Below are 16,980 nucleotides of genomic sequence, written 5' to 3' on the forward strand. Positions count from 1 at the left end.
GTACACAGAGGGAGGATTTGCACTTCGCTTTCAAAGAGCTGAATGCAGACAGAGAAAAAAGACATGAACCTAAGAGTGCTAACACCCTCAAACGCCAGCAGTATGATTATCTCCAGGGTGCAGACTGAGAAATTTTTATGCTCTTCTTTGTGGGTGTCTGTGTTTCTCATTTTTCTTTCAATGAGCATATATCAGTATTTGTGTAATAAAAGTTATTCAAAAGCTGACTACACTGTGAACAGGTGCTGAGTGCACGGGGAGGTGCAGATGAAAACACTGGACAGGCAGAGAGGAGGAAAGTGTCATTTCCAGCCCCAAAGGATTTGAAGAGGCTTCTGGAAAAGGTCATTGTTGAGTTGGGACTTCAGTTGGAGGGAGACCTTGCAGTGGGCACCTGTGGGGTGGTCTGCCTAGCCCTCCTCTCCTCCCTCCTGACTAGCTCCCTCTCTGTGGTCCTCAAGGAGCTGCCTCATTCCTAGATGACCTTGCCCTCATCCTCATGGTATCCTTAAGAAGGGCCCTGCCTGAAAGCTTGGAAGGGCCCATCTTGGGGGCAAGCAGGAAAGCTAGAGGCACAGGTGTTAGAGGTGAGGGTTAGAGGCTGTGCCCCCTGCCCTCGCTCTACAGATTCCCTGACTGAACCAAGGACAGGCGGCTGGAACCCAGGCCTTGGACAATTTCAGCCATGCTACATACTGATGTGGTGGCCCCACACTCAAGTCATTTCAACCCCTCATCTTCTGCCCTCAACCCCACCTTGGCTTCAACATCTTGTCCACCTGGAAATAGTGTTCAGAGAACAGCAGCAGCCACCCAGCTCAGGTGTTTCACCTCAGGTGTCCCTGACCCCAAAACACAGGCTCAGCCTGATCGATTGGCCTGACTGTGACTCTCTGGCCAAAGGGTGCTGTCTGGCCACGCGGGTGGAGGTGGCAAGATCACGTGGTTTGTTTCTGTCCTATGCTCACTCAGTTACCTTAGCAACAGGAGACGAGGAGGCAAAGCACCACTTACCAAGGCTTCATCCATTGATCCCTCGAGAGGCGTAAGTGGAGGGCGCTCCTGGGAGTCAGGTGGCGGGGGGGGGGTGGTCCTACTGGGCTCTGCTGGCCCCTGTCTGGCTGCTCCCCACAAGTCCTCCCTGGGCCTCTCCTAAACGGTCCTCTGGGGAGAAGACTTTCTGTTCTCAGTGGCTTTGGCAACCATTTGTTGGCCAATCTTCTGCGGCTTAACTTGTCCCTCACCACCTGTGATGGAGAAATGTCTACTGACCAAACAGATGATTGGGCAGGCCTTCAGCTGGGGAAGGAGGAAAATAGCTTTGGTCCCAGAGCTTGAACATATAAAAGAAAAGAGATTGAGGTCAAAAATAATTATGAGCAGCTCAACTCTACAAATATCTGTAACAATAAAAATAGTATCTTCAGTGTGGTCTTTGAAATCTTCAGAGAACTTTCACATCCATTCTCATGTCATGTTCTGATAACCATCCAGGGAGGCAGGCAGAGAAGACAGGATGACCTCCGTGCTGCAGTGGAGGGTGCTGAGGCCCAGGGAGGCTGAAGATCCCAGGGTTTCTTGGGCAACTGCTGAGCCAGACCTGGACCTCTGCCTCCTGGCCTCGGGACCTTTCCCTTGGACATGACCCATGAGAGCTATTACAAAGCAGAAGCATTCTCCAACCTTATTTGTGGTCTTGATTCTTGGACTAAGCAGATGTCAAAACCTTTCTGAAGACAGAAAACAAAGATGCATTCATCCAACAAACAATACTGAGCATCTAGCATGTGCCAAGCTCTGGGCTAGGCACTGAGGACTGAAAAACGAAAGATGCGGCCTCTGTCCCTGAGCAGCTCTGTCTATTAGGCACTTGCGCTTGCTTAATTAAATCTCCCATGTTGGTATTGGATGGAATCACCAACCATGAGATCCTCCCAAGTAAAACCTCCCACCCTGCAACCATTTTTGTAATCCAACAGAATTCCACCAGGCTGCACCTGTGCTCGGAAAAGGCACACTTCTCCTCAGATTCCTGGGAGGAAAACCAGGAACAGGGAGCAAAGATGAACAGCCTTAAGCAGATGTTAAAGCCACCTGTGGCTCTGGGATGAGAGAGGCCCCTGGCTTGGTGAGGAAGTGCTTCCTGGAAACCAGTGGGGAGTAGCCGGTCAGACCCAGGCTGAGGGGCTGACAGGGACCCGGAGAGGCAGCCTTGAGAAGAGATGCAAAGGGAAGTTGGAAGGAAACCTGAAGTCCTTCCTTTGAACATGCACAGCCATTAAAGTCCTGTTTCCACAGATGGGGATTTGGGGGCCACACTCCACCTGCAGCAAACCATTTTCTGACCTGATGTGTAGAATCTTAGAGGCAAAGGCTTAAAGATCCAATGTGGCTTGACAATGTGGGGTTTGTCACTGAAGCCTGAGGAAAAGTGTTCAGTGTTTAACCTCTGCATAATCTGTAGCCCAGCACTTACTGTGGGTTACACTGGGTAGACCTGAAGACACAGTGAAAGGGATTCAGAAAAACCCACGACTGAGCGAGTTCACGGTACAAGCAGGAACATCAGAAGGCAAATTAGGGCCCACATGGTTTCGGTTTTAGTGTACAGGGACATAACCCGTAACACAGGAAAAGAAGTTCTTGCTTTGTTGTTTTGCTTATTAAGACCACTTCTACATTAGCCCATCTTTAAAACATCAGAGAAATGCTCCAAGAGCCCGACCACTGATGCAAGTGACAAATGGGGTTGAATTATCCTCATGTTATAATCATGGAAAATTAGACCTGGGAAGTGGAAGAGGCCTTAGAGATCATCTAATTCACCGATTTTATTTCTCTATGAAGAATCTGAAGACTCCGTCATAAAGATAATAAGCCTGGTTACCTACCACTTGTTGGTCCCCTACTCAGGACCCAGTGCCTGTGTAAAGAACGTATACCAGTTCCCTGGGGCAGCTGAAACAAGGCAGCACAAATGACCGGGGGGGGGGGGGTCCTGGGGGCTGGAAGTTTGAGACCAAGGTGCCGGCAGAGCTGGTTCCTGCTGAGGGCTGAGCAAGAGAAGCAGCTCCACGCTGTGCGCTTCCAGCTTCTGGTGCCCTGCTGACATCCCGGGCCTCCCTAGCTTGTGGAAGCATCGCCCTGCCCTCCGCCTTCACGTTCGCATGGCATTCTCCCTGAGTACATGTCTGTCTGTGTCCTCTTTTTTTAAATAAGGACCCCAGTCAGACTGCATTAGGGTCCACCCTAATGACCTCATCTTCAATTAACTAACTGTATCTGCAAAGACCCTAATAGGTCATATTCTGAAGCAGTGGAGTTATCTCAACATACGAATTTTAGGGGGACACAATTCAACCCGTAACAGAACTTAACCTACACTGTATCTGGTCCTCACAACAAGGCTGCAAGCTTGGCACGATCCATCTTCTACAGATGGGTCAGGCCCCGGAGGTGGGTGGTGCCCAGGGGCACAGGCAGGTGAGTGTGGAGAGAGTGGACTCTGGAGCCAGGCTGCCTGGGGTGGGAGCCCCGCCCCTCCTCTCGGGAGTGAATGACTGTGGGTACGTTGTTTCACCAACCTGTGCCTCAGTTTCTTCACCTGAAGAAACAGGGATAATACAGGTCCACCATTTCAAAACCTTAAAAGCTCCAAAGGCCAAAAATTATATTTGTAACATGTCTGGCAATAAAACCTGACCTGAAATAAATTCATTTGATAAAGAAAAATGTCTTGAATTGGCATGAGGCTCCTTGATTTATGCAACATGTACATCTGGCTACAGAAACATTAGGACGTCTGATTACAGGATGCTGTCAGATGCTGCAAGGTGTTGTGTAGCCTGCAGGACATGCGCTGTGTTGTCCTTCTCACGTCCCCAAATATATTAAATGTAATAATAATAATAATAACAATAACAACAACAATAACAATAATAAACTGTCTTGTTTAAAGTCACTCAGATGGTAAGCCAGGAAAAGAAGGTTCTAGTCCTTGAGAGCAGGAGTGTCTGACACCATAAGCTGTGCTTTCCATGCTGGCTGAGCCACCTCTGAGACACCCGGGCTGGGACTCATGTCCTGTGGTCCTTAAACCAGCCTTGTTTATTCAGTATACTGAAGTACTGTCTACCTTCTGGGACGATTATTAAGTGAAACCAGGTCCCTTTTTGAATTAGTTGGTGGGGCTTCCATGATAAAGTGCCACAGACTGGGGGCTTAGACAACAGAGACGTGCTTCCCACAGCCCCGGAGGCTGGGAGTCTGAGACCAAGGTGACTGTCGGGTGTTTCTGAGGCCCCGCTCCCTGGCTTGTAGGTGGCTGCCTTCTCCCTGTGTCTTCACATGGTCCTTCTTCTGAGCACACCTGTGTCCTAATCTCCTTTTCTTACAAGGACCCCAGTCATACGGGACTAGGGCTCATTTAAAGACCTTATTTTTACTTAATTACCTCTTTAAAGTTTCTGTTTCCAAATAGGCACATTCTGAGGTACTGGGGGGGGGGGGTTAAAGCTTCAACATATGAACGGAGTTGTGTGTGTCACAATTCAGCCCCTGCCACTATTTTAAGAAACTAGATGGGTAGGGGAGGGTATAGGTCAGTGGTAGAGTGCATGCTTACAGCACACGCATGAGGTCCTGGGTTCAATCCCTAGTACCTCTATTAAAAAAAAAAAAAAAGAAACTAGACAAATTCCTCTCATACTAGATGCATCCCATACACTTGCTGGCTCACTTCTGCTCCAGTGTTTTTCAAATTGTGGTCCAGCATCTAATTGGACCTGAAGTCCAATCACTTGGGCCCTTAATAAAAATAAGCCTGTTTCCCAGTCTCTGAGTTAGAATCTGGGGGAGGGGATTGCAGGGCTCAGGTATGGAGTTTGCTTGGTTTTTACATTTATATAAAGGCTTAGTTTAATTAAAGAAATTTAGGAAAATTCAGGTAGCAAGGTAGACCCCCACCCCCCGCTCCCACTGCAGTCCACCCCCGCAACCTCCATCCCCCGTTTAGCGCAGGCCAAAGAGGAGCCGGAGGTGGGGGGCAGCCCTGAGGGAAGTCGGAGGGTGGAGCACAATTCCTCCTGAGGCTCCTACAGGGTGGGTCACCCTACAGGGTGACCACAGGGCCTCCTTTCCTGCTCAGAGCCCCCGAGGCCCCTTCAGTGCAGACAGGCAGAGCTTCGAGGTGTAGACTTGGGCACAGGAGGCCATCCTCCCAGGCAGTGCCAGGGTGTGGCTTGCAGCCTGACCATGGGCTCCAGGCATTGCTGGTGGGCAGCATGCCCACCCCTCGTCCCAGCTCCCACAGACCGCAAAGCCCTCCCCTGCCCCTCAGAATGGCAGATGACCCGAGCCTTAAGAGATTTAAGAGACCGGAGATGGGGCATTTTCCAGAGCCACAAGCTGAAGCAGGGAGCAGAGGGGGAGGTGGTTCCTGCAGTCACTGACTCTGCTCCAAAACTTCCAGTGATCTCTCCCTGGAGCTGGGCAACTGGTGGGGTCCTGCTGGCTCCTTGCAAGCTGATGTTGGGGAGTAGGTTTGCCATCCACGTGAGCACAGCCTTGTAACCATGACCCAAGTGGGTGTCAATGGCGGGTGTACATTTGTGCACACACCCATGTCTCATGCCGGTGTCGGGCTGGCCACCAGCAAAACAGCAGTGAGTGGGAATCTAACTGGGAACAGTTTCCCCAGCACCATGACAACCATCAAAGCAAATGGCGATAATCCATCCCTCTCCTTTCTTTGCTGGTATTGGTTTAGATTTCTCATGTCTTAAAATACTTGCCTGGCGGAAAACGCAGTGACTCACCTGAACTAGGACTGAACAGAATAGGCAGAGGGTGCTGTCTTCTGAAGAACTGTCAAAAATTGGCATAGCGTCTGAGGTCTTTCATGTCACACACTGTTCCTGTCAAATACAGAGACATTTCCTACTCTCTCATCAAGGCTGGAGTTGCCAAAGAAAGTAGTTATGATGTGTCAAACTTTGGCATTCGTATTAAACAGAGTTTAATCAGGTAGGTTCATCTGAGAATCTCTACCACGTGGTCTACCTAGTGCACAACAGGCCCCCTTTTTGATAGAACACTGTCAAAAATGGAAGTTCCTGAGCAGAAACACTCAGCTCCGTGTCCAGCCCTCTGGTGGCATCTCAGACAGTGTTAAATCTAAATGTTGGGATTCCATGAATCCTGAGCACTTCATTGACTTAAGAACTCCCTCAAAGCTGGTAATTTTGAAACTGTATGGTTTGTAAACTTGAATTAATAAAAAGTAAGGTCAACAATTTTACTGTCCATTAAAGTGTGTTTATTGGTCCTCTCTTACTTCCACCTGAATTCCACAGGCTATAAATTGTGGTTTATTGGAAAATACTCTGGAGCCAGTCCTGATTTCAAAGCCTAGGTTTGCCACTAATTATCTGTGTGACTTTGGCCAAGTTACTTTACTTCTCTGAATGACAGTTTTCCCAACTGCCAAAGTGGAATTGATAGATTACATGGCAGTGAATATTAAAAGAGATCACGAATGTGAAAGCTGCCAGCACAGAGTGTGATCCCCGGATGCACATTTCTTTTCCTGCAATTTGAAATGAGCATCATTTCCGGCTCACTAATGTTCTAATATTGGCACACTTCAGTATGTGGCTTTGCATACTTTTACAATGTCACAAATAATCCTCCAAGAAAAATTAGAAATGCTCAGGATACAGAGCCTGAGACCAGCAGTCGCTGAAGTCAGGAGAGGTGATTTGGGTGCCCAGACAGAAAAAGAAGAGCAAAGGCCCCCTGGTCACTTTCAGAGACTTGGCAGGAGGGAGCTGCAGTTTCTCCTTGAAAGGCCCATAAAAATTCTCTGTGAAACGTGACCAGCTAGGGGCAGCTCCAGGGGCACAGGCAAGGCCCCTGGGAGCCCAGCCTTTCCCACACACTGCCTCCTGGCCTATACCCTGCACCTGACCTGCCACCCCTGGTTAGGTCCAGCTCCAGTCTGCACTGACTTCCCCAGCTCTTCCAGTCAGAACCTCAGGTTTCAGTATTTGCTGGGGCTTCCCCTCATTCTTTCATTTCTTTGGTCTCAGCTTCCCACCAGGGAGAAAAACAGGCTCAAGCCTAGCTGTACCCCTTTTTAGTTGGGTTATTATGGATCAATTACTTAGTCTCTTTGAAACTCAGTCATCCCATCTATAAATGGGGATCCTACATCGTTAGGCTGTTGTGAAGACTCACGTGAATAAAATGCACATCAAAATATTTTGTGAAGTGCTGAGAAAAAAAAAAAAGGGAATTCAAATCCTCAGTGTGTATACCTTACCGGCACATAGTAGGTGCTCCAAGATTTACGTTAGGTTAATTTTTGATTAAAAATCTTTGCCATGGGAATACTGTACAATTCCCAGACACATCAAGTCCTCCAAGGGGGTCCATGGGTTCCGAGGTGATTTCTAGGGGGTGGGATCTGACATTTGCTGTGCACTGGTCATGTCCAGGCTCAGGCCTGGGGACAGCTCATGGGATCCTCAACCGTCTAGGTGTTAACCAAGATTCCCTCACTACATGTGGGGCAAATGAAGCCATACCAGGATTAATAACCCAAATGTCAGTTTGTTACCACCATCTCTCATGTAGAACTTAATCCCAGCAAAGCGCCTTCCCTCCTGTACTTTCAGGGAGTCCCTGGGGGGCGGCTCAGCGGTCCCACCATCAAATCAACAGGGCCGAGCTCCAGGCCCCGCCCCTTTCCCTGCTCTGCGGTTTAGCTAGCCTGTGCCACGGAGAGTGCCTTCCTCCCTGTTATGACTGTTTCTGGGGTTCCCAAAAAGGTGAGCTTGTACCTCAGTAAACAATCTGTTAGCGTTTAGAGGCAGCTTTGCCCAGGAATCAGACATGAATCCAACACCTGGTAGGGCCCAGGATGCATCAGCCGTATTAACACAGTGTACTCAGAACAATGCCCTTCTTGGACCTGGATGCTTTGCCCCCTGACGAGCTCACAGTGCTAGGTTCCTGGTGGCTCCCCTGACCCCTGGGGTTTCCCCTTAGCTCAGCAGACATGACACGCCCAGCCCAGCGCAGCTCCAACGGGCGCTCCCACTACACCATGAAGACAGGCAGGCTCAGAGCGGGAAGGAACGTATCCAAGGTCACGCAGCCCACAGGCAGCGCAGATGAGAGCCAAACCCAGAGCAAAGTCCAAATCCCATGTTCTCTCTGATCCAAATCCCATGATCAAAGTGGCAACGTGACACGTTGTTCTGACCCCGGCGTTCCTACAGCAGGGCACGCTGTGCTGGGTCACTGTTTACTGTACATACTTTTCTCCTCCCTGGAGGCTTCCATCTCTTTCTGCTTGGTTTCTATTGGGATTTATGCTTTCAACATAAAAAACTGGGGATTCCTTGCCATTTCACCTTTCTTCCCATCCTGAGTTCCCTCCCCCTTTGACTTACAAAAATTTATTTCCCTGTGATTTGGCTCATGGTTAAAAGCACCATGGAGCTTATGCAGATGAGAGAACAAGCAGGTCTTGGCTACAGCAAAGAGACACCTTAGCCAGGGTTAGTAGATCTGAGAGAAACACAAATCCTTCAGCTCGTTCCCAAAGAATCTACAACTTGGCCACCCCTCTGCTCCAGCCGAATGGTCCTGACCGTGACTTCTCATTCTGCCCCCAGCGGTAGCTTAGTGCCCAGAGGGGTGGGCCTGTGCCCCTGCGTACTCACCCCAACACAGCTGTCCCTCCCGGGCCATCCCAATGACCTGCCTCTGCTGCTCTTCCTGCCTGACACTCCAGTTTCCAGCAGGGGCCCGCCCCTAGTCCTGGCCTCAGCCCTCTGGGTCCAGGATCTTGACTTTCTGTCTCGGCCTTGCTGGAGCTTTTCTTGGGGAGCTTTTCTTCTCCCTTTGATGCTGCCAGGGGACCTGCCTACATCTAAACCCTTCTCCTGACCCCCAGAAAAGATGACCGCATTTCCTCCCCAAGCACGAGTGCTCGACTTGCTCTAGACTCGGGCTGTACCAGCTCCACTTGTCACACAAGACAACTCTTCGGGGAGGGGGATGGTGCACACCGGGCTGCACCCTGAGCTGGCCACTTCCTGGGGTCAGGCAACCTGTCACTTTCTTCAGTGGGCTCCTAAGGTACTAGCAGCCATGGTTCTTGGGTGCCCAGGCAACTGGGGGAACTGAATCTTTACCTGGATTTCTTAAAGACCCTATTTTATAACACAATCCCCCAACCTCACACTTCGTGCCCTCCCATTCTTTCTTTTTCTCCAGAGCACTTGTCACCATTGTGATATACTAGGTGTCCCCCTCCCCTCTTGAGATCTGAGTCTGCTTTGCTTGAGCACCTGGCCCACGGTGGCTGCTCAACCGCTGTCTGCGGAATGGATGACTCGGATGCCCACGGCCTTGGCAGGCAGCACCGAGAGCACATACCAGGATGCTGGGAAGAACAGGAGTTCTCGTTCCTCAGATGTCACAGAGCCCAGCTGCCTGAGGCTGCCAAAAAGGATTTCCACACCTCCTCCATCTTAGCCAGGGCAATAAAATGTCCACAAGTGCTTCCCAGCACCACGGTGGGCACTGTGGGAAATATAAAGCCTTCGGGCAGCTTATTATCCTGGCTAGCCTCTGAGCCACCCACCCTGCTGGAAAATGGACTGTCTCCTGCAAGCCCTCAGCATGCCTGCACATCTCAGTGGAACTCTGAATTATATGCTGTCCCCCCGCCTCCACGCCCCGCTGGCTCCTTCCTCCTCAGACACGAGCAGTCTTACTCATCCTCATATCCCCAGTGCCCAGCACAATGCGGAGAAGCTACGAAGGGTGTGATGAATATTTGATGAATAAATGAACTCCTGGGTTCCACAGGAGAAAGGCAGCCCTTTCTGAATTAATTATGTGACTCAAAAGCCAGGGCATGATGAGTTTATTTCTCCTTATGGTGATTAATGATTTTTTTTCCCAAAGAGTTTTTCAGTTCTGCGATTTAAGTTTTATATATCGTAAACTTTAAGATAACCCTTATGGAATAATGCTCCTTCCAAAAAAGACACAGCATAAATTTTACAGTAAAATTGATGACTATGTTTCCTCTCCCTGGACCTTCCATATCTCCTTTTACTTAGGGCTGATTTTTCTGTTTTGAAATAATGTGTAGTGTTTTATGATATTGAAAGTAAAAGTCTGTGAAGAAAAGCTGATGCTGCCTTTATGATCTCTCCTGGGATAATTAAATTTTGTATTTACTACAGAAAGCTTTTTTTTTAAACAGGCAACAATTATCCAGTTTCTCTTAGATTTAGGAGAGGGTGTTTTACTGTAAAAAGAGGAAATAATACACAGGAAAAGTAAGACAGTCATTGTCACATCCAAGAGAGGAGAGACCGAACAGTTTCTAAATGGAACCATTTATGGGCTGCACTGAGCTTTCAACCAGACTGGACATTGTATTTAGTTGATTATAGTCCTCAAATTCAATGATCAGAAATTAGTTTAGTCAGTGTGGTAAGAAAATTGAAGAAGAGAAAATTTCTGCTTTGATTTATGATTTTCAACATTAGTTGTCTCCACTGATCAACCTATGGATAAGCTGGATAAGTGCCCGGATGCCAACCCACTTCATGCTATGGGAATACTCCACTCGTTCTGAGAGTTTTACAAAGTTAAACCCCTAAAGGCAACGTGGTGTGCCTCTGTTGTGCCTGCAGTACAGCATTTTCTGCTAACAGCATCCTGACTGATTTGGAGGGGGGATGTGGGGAGCCACGCCTCTCCTCACTCTCAGTTCCTGAGGTTAGAAACAGTCATGTGATCTGCGCTTGGCCAATCAGGGATTGACTCAGAGATGGAAACATGAGTAAAGCTGGGCCAACGGGAACCTGATTTGGGATTGCTGCTGACACCATTGAGAAAGACGTGCTTTGTCTTTTGGGCCTGCTTATTACGCTTGGAGCTGCTGCCTGAGAGTGAAACCAACACAGAAGAATAAGACAGATGATAAATTCAACTCACACTGCAGCTTGGATGTATCAATAAAACATAATTTCTCTTGTTTACCCGTGATCAATCTGGCCTTCACTGGTTAGTAGGGGGTGAAACCAGTTTAAATCTTGGTCCACCCCAATAATTTCTATATCCCCTTTGAGAACATGCTCAGTTTCTCAGATGGCTTCCCTCGTCTCCTGCTCCACCAATAAAGATGATAGTCCCTGGCTGATATTCACCTGCTCCCTCCATCATGGCTGACCTGGTTGATAAAATACTGAAACATGCCTGGAGCAGTTGGTAAATAGGCACTGCCTTGAGTTCCCTAAGAACCACCTCCCTGGACTTTTCCCTGAGCTCCTCACAACCCATCAACAAAAACATTAATCACGGATACAGTAGGGGAATCCATTCAGACTGGTCAGTGCCTGAGCCTGTAAGATTTTTAAATGTTTTGGTCATCATCCCTGTAGGGTGTATATGGTGAAGGTAGAAGAGGGGTTTGTGCTTCCGTGTCCTCATGGTGTTGAGAGAAAGGGAACTCTTGGCCTTATACCCATCCTTGGACATAGCTGCCTGTTGTCTGCCCATGTGAGGACAATGTCCACCTCTTGCTTGTACTGGGTGTTCTACCAGACTCTGATGTGAAGTCTGTGGATGGCGAGTTTGTGGCCCATCCTCTCACCTGAGGCAGCGCTCGCTCCCTGCCTGACTTGGCCTCTTCTCTGCCCTTCCGGTGTTTCTGACTTCTGGCCATGACTTCCTATCAGTCCTGATCCCAGGGTCCACCCTGCAGCCAGTACCAATGAATCACCCCACTACAGTGATCACCTCCAGCAAGCTGGCCACAGACTTGCTGCTACGTCTGGATAGGGTCTAAGCTACATGGGGACCTAGGATAGCTTAAAAAGTCCATTGTGGGCCTCCCTCCATCTGACCAAAACTAGGCTACCCAGGCTCTCTGTCTCATATTCAGGAAGTGTGGCAGGGGTAAGGTTCTCCCATGTCTGTGGGGCTAATCGCTACTTTTCGAACACAAAGGCTCCTCCCAGGCCTCCGGTCTTCTGCTGCTGCTTCTGTACCGCACAATCCTCCTTTCTCCCTGTCTAGACCTCCCATACATAGAACCTAAGATTCAGTCTACCAAACCCAGTCCCTGATCTTCTAAAGAGGAAGGTAATGGAATGAGAGGTCATTTTCTCAAGGTAAGAGCTTGAATTACATGGCTATTGCCCTGTTACACACTCTATTTTTGAATGCTGGAGCTGAGTGTTACCTTTTCTTTCTCTTTGTATATCTTCTGGAAAGAATCTTCATCCCTTCCCCCTCCAGCAGATAAATGCCTAAATTCATATGCTCTGAAAGGCAAAAAAGAAAAGTACATTGGTAACTTCAAAACATAATCCTTGTTACCTCTGCTGACATCTTTTAAGCACCAAAACCTAACCGTGCCTAAAGCCAGTATACCCAGTTTAGCAAACCAGTGGATTCCATTTTGGGTTGAGCTGGTTAGAGCTGCATTTCAGTCACTTACTCCCTGGAGTCCTGACTGACACTGGAATAACAGCATCTCTTTCACATGATTTGTGTGGCCTTTGGCTCAGCTGCACATGCCAATGGGGCTGGTTAAATGCATTTGATGGTCAGACTGCTGCCGTGGCTGAGTCCCGCCGGACATGGACAAAGCCTGTTCTGAAGAGCTCCCCAAGTTCAGTCCTAAGCCTTCCAAATGCATTGCATCCTCTCACATGGTAGAAGGAAAAGAATGAAGTGGGAGGAATCCTTCCTTTGGGTTATCTGGGGTTGGACTCCCCTCTCCTCGCATTTGCCCTTGTGGAGGCTCTACTGAGACTATCCTACCCCTCCCTGTTAACCCTTTCTGCTTCTCTTTACCCTCTAAGCATGTTTCAGTTTCCCAGAGTAAAAAGACAATAAAAAAAACTCATGCCCAGCTGTAACTTCCCCTTTCCTGCCCAACCAACTCCCCTGAAACAGTGGGCTATACCCAGCACGCCTGCTGCTCCTCCTCCCTGACTCCATTTACTTCTACTCCACTGTGACTTGGTTTCTGCTCTCACATCCCCACCGAAACTGGGGTCACACGAGTCATTAATAACTTCCTCATTGCTGAAATCAACAGGCCCATTCCCGTGCTAGCGTCCTGGACATCTCTGTGGCATTTCCCACTCCCAACCACTTCCTCAGCCTGGGCAGGCTCTTTATTTGGACTGTTGGATGCCACTGTTCTTTTTCTAGTTTTCGTCCCACTTCTCTGCCCCCTCCTCAGGATCCCTATTTGATCCTATGAAGCTGGTATCTGTCAGGTTTCAGTTCTCATCCACCCCATGATCTTCTCAGTCTGCTTGCTCTGGGTCATCTCAGCCCCGCCCCAGTTCCAGTGACCACCTCTATGTTGACCCTTCCCCAATGGACATTTCCAGGCTTCTCTCCCATGCTTGGCACCCATGTTCCTAACTGCTTCCTGGAGGTCTTCCCTGGAAGTTCCACAGTCACTTAAAAAATACATTCAAAACACAGTCTTCCTCTCAGACTGGTTTCTACTCCTCTGCTCGCTATGGCAGTAAATGGCACCATCATCCATGAAGCTGCACAAAGAACCAGGAATCCTGGGTTCCTATTTTCCTTTCCCCTTTCCCTGCTTATTGAATCAGACCGTTGAACCTGGTAGTATATAATGGATCTCCCAAAGCAGTGTGTGTGAATGGATGAATGAACTACGGGGACAGAGAAAACCAGTGTGCTAACTTGAGTCTAAAACTTGATGCCATTTTACCTTCCACAGTTTTTCCCCTGCTTCCTGGTTAACAGGAGGGATCATCATTGTACCAGATGGTCTTCAACTCTGTTCATTCCTGTACTCCAATCTGATGCCCTAGGCACTTAACCATCTTCTTATCCATTTACCCTCATTGCTCCTTCTTGTGTCTGCCCAGGTTAGGAAAAGAGGAGAGAGGCCTCTGTGATAAAGTAGGACTTCAAATATAAATTTCACCACCTTGCAGAACACATTTCACCCTGATAAGAGGTCCTGATGTATCTCAGCAGCCACTGTGAGTCAGAGTGAGAGTTGGGAGGGGAGGAAGGGAAAAGGGAGGGGGAAGGATGGGGCAGTGGGAAGAAAGATAAACAGAAGCCATTTCCTCCTTTCCCTGTCTTGCCAGGTCACGGAACCCTGCGTGAGTCTCCCCAAGTGCTGTGCATGGGAAAGTACCTTCCTTCTCGTGCTGCCTGACTTCTGTCTGGAAATGAGTACCGTGATTGTCTCATGAATGCCTGTGTGTCTAGCAGTTTCGACTTCTTAAAACACTGCAAGGATATCTGAGTGACTTCCAAGAGCAGGCACTGTGCTAAGCAACGTGCACCTTATCTCATTTAAGCCCGGTGACCCTAGCAAGTAGATTCTTTTTTTTTTTTTTAAATAATTTAATCTCCACTTTGTAGACGAGGAAACTAAGGCTTAGAGAGGTTAACTGCTTCAGAAGGTCATCCAGCCAGTAGTGGAGTCCTGCAAATCATCAAATCAAACCCAGGTCTGTCATTCTATGCCCAAGTGTGGGGCGACTACTGATGTATTCGTAGTTATTTTTCATACCATACATACATTTAGTACATAGTTACAACCAGGCACCAGATAAATGCTCACTGAAGGAGTGCCTAAACCATGCCAATAAGAGGTGGAACTGGTCCCAGCTGGCAGAATCCAGAAAGGCATTTCCCAACGTCTCCTTGGACGTCAATTTTCTCACCTGTAAAATGGGGGTATGAAACAAATGCCCTCTAAGGAGCCTTTAGCGTTGTGTGGCTCTCTTCCAATGGCGCGGTGCTTCCAACGTGTCGCCAGGAATCTGGACTTAGAGCCCGACCACCAGGGCTGGCTCCTCCACTGGCGCCCCCTGCCCCGCCGCTGACGCCCGCGCCCTCCCCCGCCGCCCTCGCCCCAAGCCCAGAGCGACGCGGCCCCTCTCCGCGCATGCGCAAACGCGGGTGGCCGGATTGCAGGCAGAGTGCAGAGGCGACTCCCTCCCCCAGCTCGGGGGAATCAATGCCCCCAGTAGGGTTGGGGTGGTCCTGCCCGGAACGGACCGGGGCCCACGGGGCAGGCGCCTGGCTCTCGTTAGGAAAGGCCAGAGCCTCCCCACAAGGCCCCTGGAAAGCTGTTCCCGTGCGGGAGAGCGTGTTCCAGCCTCCGCGCCCTGGCGCTGGACGTGCTGGGAGGCACAGAGGGGCCCTTCTTTCCCAGCACAGATGGAAACGCTCTCCTGGCACTGCGGCCTGGGGTGTGGAGGAGGGGAGGGCCCCGCGGCCCCGCCGACTCAGAAAGCCTGGGAGGATTTTCCACTCAAAAACCATACTGCTGATTAAAATAAAAACGTCTAAGGTCACTGAGGACATTCATCCACCTCGGGGTGGGGAATGGGAGGTGTGAGGCGTCACCTGATAGCATAAGCTACTAAAGGGCAGCAGGCACTGCGGGAGGCTCGCCCTTTACTGCTGCTTCGGGATGAATAACAGAACCTGAGCAGCTATTTTTACACGGGGTGAAACATGGAGAGACAGAGCGAGGGCGCGCGCGCGCGCGCTCGCACACGAGGTGGGGAGAGAGAGAGAGAGAGAAGAGAAGAGGAGAGGAGGGGAGGGGAGGAGAGGAAGAGAAGAGAGAGAGTTGGGAGGAGGTGGGAGTGACAGCGGAGAGGACCTAGGGAGAGACGTGCAACCTCTTCCCTACTCATCCCGTGATCTGAGTCCACTTCCAGCTGCAGATTCCCTCCCCAGAACTTAAGAATTATTTGTTGTTTTGAAATCAGAGAAGGAAAAAGGAGGCTAATCAAAAAGCTGGCCTTAAATGGTGAAAATAAATGCGATATCAACATTCTGAATTTGTCCCTGTTGGTCCCCTTGTCCTTTCTCAGTCCCTTGCTTGTTTGCCATCTTTTGAATGTCTAAGTCCGGGGTGGTGGATCATGGAATGGCCTCTAGGTGGTCAGGGTCAGTGGGCTGGAGGAGACTGGGAAAGAGGAGCCCTTCTACAGGGATGCCATTCAGGTTGTCACTGTTTAGTGTACGATTTCTTCCTGTTTGGACTTAAAGTCCTGCTTTTTCAAACACGGAGTTTTAGGCCATGGTGAGTTCTGGGAAGGCAGAAAGATGTCAAGAAAGGGTGATTGCTGACCCAAGAGCCCAGAGCATGTGCCTGTGCTTTCCTCTGTCAGGGGAAATGAGGTGCTGGACTCACCACTCACAGGAGGTGTGTTGAGAGACAGCCGCAAGCTGCCACGGGAAACACTGCTGACATCCGTTCACTTTAGACCACTCCATTTACTTTGATTCCATTGAACTTCATTCCATTTTCTCCCCAAGCCCGAAGAAGTCTAGAAAAGGGGACATTGAAAATAATTTAAAAGTTAAACGAGGCATGAAATAACCCATCACATTAAAGTGAGGTTGCAGAGATTCACCATCTTAAGGGATTGCTTAGAGGACCTTTTAGAAGTTTTCTGTTGGAGAATTATGGACACAAAAAAACGGAACAAAACTAACCCCTTCACTGAGGAGGAAAGGTTACCTGGAGCTCATTATTTCATTTGTCACGTCTAAGATTCATCAGATCACAATAAGGATATAGGAAGGGAATGTGTGGGGTGGGGGTGGGGGTGGGGGTGTGAACGTGCTTCATCTGTGACTAATGTCTCCAACAATGAGAAGAAAGTAATCTTTGCCTTCTGTAGAGGGAAGGTGGAATTCAAAGTTGTGAAGAATCATCCTACCTGGAAGCCACCACAGCCTCCTAGGTTCCAGCACAGCTGGGCTCTTAGATGTTCATCCACTTCTTCCAAAGGCAGGTCAAAGAAGATGGTGTTTTATTGAGATAATACAATTCAAGGGCTCTTTCATAGCAGAACCCCCCCCCCAAATACCCCCATTATCTGGATACCAGTTCCTTCTTAGCCAAGGTTGACAGGA

The 16,980-nt window shown here is 49.2% G+C and overlaps 1 protein-coding gene and 1 long non-coding RNA gene across 2 annotated transcripts in view; one reads left to right on the top strand and one right to left on the bottom strand.

Moving 5' to 3' along the window:
- Positions 1–1,600, top strand: part of LOC123615994 (uncharacterized) — a 34,635-nt gene extending 33,035 nt beyond the window's left edge. Inside the window, exon 4 of the long non-coding RNA XR_006723861.2 lies at positions 1,495–1,600. This is a non-coding gene — a long non-coding RNA (uncharacterized LOC123615994). The remainder of the gene's footprint in view (positions 1–1,494) is intronic.
- A 34-nt stretch (positions 1,601–1,634) lies between these two features.
- LEKR1 (leucine, glutamate and lysine rich 1) overlaps positions 1,635–16,980 on the bottom strand; it is a 254,695-nt gene continuing 239,349 nt past the window's right edge. The window contains exons 13-16 of the transcript XR_012508923.1: positions 16,253–16,388; positions 12,275–12,356; positions 5,817–5,915; positions 1,635–1,730 (exon numbers count right to left, since the gene is read on the bottom strand). The gene's annotated coding sequence lies outside the window, so the exon portion shown is untranslated. The remainder of the gene's footprint in view (positions 1,731–5,816; positions 5,916–12,274; positions 12,357–16,252; positions 16,389–16,980) is intronic.

Source organism: Camelus bactrianus, chromosome 1, assembly GCF_048773025.1.
Source record: "Camelus bactrianus isolate YW-2024 breed Bactrian camel chromosome 1, ASM4877302v1, whole genome shotgun sequence".
Classification (NCBI taxonomy): domain Eukaryota; kingdom Metazoa; phylum Chordata; class Mammalia; order Artiodactyla; family Camelidae; genus Camelus; species Camelus bactrianus.